Source organism: Bidens hawaiensis, unplaced genomic scaffold (genome assembly GCF_021521415.1).
Source record: "Bidens hawaiensis isolate Kalapana, Puna unplaced genomic scaffold, B.hawaiensis_p1.1 tig00005145_1, whole genome shotgun sequence".
NCBI classification, from domain to species: Eukaryota; Viridiplantae; Streptophyta; class Magnoliopsida; order Asterales; family Asteraceae; genus Bidens; species Bidens hawaiensis.
The window spans coordinates 1339629-1341990 of record NW_027491328.1 but is presented as its reverse complement, the minus strand read 5'-3'; the positions used below and the strand labels follow the sequence as shown (position 1 = coordinate 1341990).

At 39.0% G+C, this 2362-nt stretch overlaps 1 pseudogene; it reads left to right on the top strand.

Annotated features, from left to right (window-relative positions):
• The first annotated feature begins 341 nt into the window (after positions 1–341).
• Positions 342–974, top strand: LOC143629074 (heptahelical transmembrane protein 4 pseudogene; annotated as a pseudogene).
• Positions 975–2362: the final 1388 nt, after the last annotated feature.

Here is a 2362-nt window from a genome sequence, read left to right as displayed (position 1 = left end):
CATTTATCACAACTCACAAACAGTTTTATCACATGCAAAACTTGATTACATTTGTCGTCCTGTTAGACTCATTTAGACAAACAATTTAAACAAGTCGTGATCAAATTACACAATTATTAAAACTTTCATGCTAGGTTAATATCTCTAACCCAAACAAATATATTAGCCGTGTTCGCATTCAACAATTCAACCCGCTAATAATCTAAACTTTCCAATTATTCTTTTTCAGCATAGCATGAAAGAAGATTTAGCAAACATCCATTAATAAACCGACCCATAACCCACTGGCCCTTCTTCGCCTTCTTAGGTGGCGCCATGTTTTGCCTCATAGCCAGCAGCCTCTGCCACCTCCTTTGCTGCCACTCCAAACGCCTCTCGTACATCATGCTACGCCTTGATTACGCGGGTATTGCCGCGTTAATCTCCACCTCGTTTTACCCTCCCGTTTATTACTCCTTCATGTGTCACCCCTTCTTCTGCAATCTCTATCTCGGCTTCATAACCATTCTCGGGATCGCAACCATCATGGTCTCGCTTTTGCCCGTGTTTGACCGGCCCGAGTACCGTAGCATCCGGACTGGCTTGTTTCTTGAGATGGGTTTGTCTGGTGCTGGGCTAATATTCCATAAACTTGGTTTGTTTCGGAACCAACCCGAGGCGGTGTACACAACAGGATTCGAGGTTTTGATGGGCGCGTTTTATGGGGTGGGGAGTTTGATTTATGCAACGAGGGTGCCCGAATGGTGGATGCCTGGGAAGTTTGATATTGCCGGTCATAGTCATAATATTTTTCATGTGTTTGTGGTGGCGGGGGCGTATACACATTATAGGGCGGGGTTGGTTTATTTGAAGTGGAGGGATGTTGAGGGGTGTTGATGAGAAGGAAGATGTGGAATAAGGTTGTAGGCAGACAAGAGGACAGACAAACATAAACATTGAAGTATGATGCGGTAAGGTACTATGTTTTGTTGTAGATGTTAGTCTTGTCTGTAATAGGAATAAATAAAATTATGGGTCTATGAACATTGGACAAACTATGTTATATATGGAGTTTCTTTTGTTTATTAATTTTTGTTGATACTGTTTTTATAGCTGGACCTATATATTTATAATAGTGGGAAAACATGTGTTCATGTTCGTATTAATAAATAATAACTAATAACCCACAAATCATACTGTGGTAGACCGGTGCTATTGAGAATAACAGAGACTATTATTGTGACACATATTACATATATAGTTATCTAACACATTTATACACTATAAAAGCAAAAAAAAAAAAAAAATATTATTATGTTACATATAGCAAAAATAGTATTATGTGACTATAAATGTGTTTTAACACTTCTAAAACTAGTGCTGAATTCATGTTATGATTTTCGTGTCTGAAACTTGCTCGAAAGCCTTTCAATTTGCGACCATAATAATGTTCCCAGCGACGATCTTGTTTTGTTTTCTTTCACGTTATTATTAATTGATGATCCGTTAGACCAAAACCACGCACCTAAACTTCTCCATTTCTTTCCTAACTAGCCGAATCATGACCGGGTGTCGGCCCGCAGCATAGGTTACATGAAATGACCCAATTGCATTCTCACCGTGTATCCCGATCTCGGCCCGTGCAACTGACAGCCCGTTTTCCTGAAATACCCTTGTAACATCAGATAGTAGTCCTGACCGATTTTGACTCCTCACATCTAACCTCAACCCCTATGGAAATATAAAAGGTATGGCGTAAGTTAGATGCCATGTTAAATTCTACATGTATATGTAAACATCTGAGTATAGCTTGGTTGGTTGTTTGTTATATGTTAAGATCTAGAGTATAGTATGTACATGTGATACTCTTTGTTCGACAACTGCGGTTATGCATCGAGTGATTGCTTCTTGTTGAGTCTCTGAGGTTAATGTTCGCCCGTCTTCTGTCTTATGTAGTATTCCTGTTATTTTTGTTGGAAGATGGTTAGAAGGAGGTTGTATATTTATTAAATTTAGACTATGGGTGTTAAGTGGTCGTCTTCACGGATTTGTAGGTCATGTCCGAATAAACATGAACCCAAATACGATACGAATCCGAAAAAATCATGCCATACACGTAGAACTGAACATTATACGAGTTTGTGTTAGTACATGAAATGTGACAATGCTGGGAGTTAAGCCGACGAGTCATTTTGTCTGGGTAATTAGAATATGCAAAGATAAATCATGAGATCAAGTGCAGAAGTCAAGTAAATGAGTAAGCATGTCAACATAACGAATGTGAGATGAGCTAACTAACGAATGTGCCATATCAAGGTCATGGCTAATGAATGAAGCTGATCAAGTAACAAATGAGATGCGAATGTGAGTTAGTTAGTTGGAC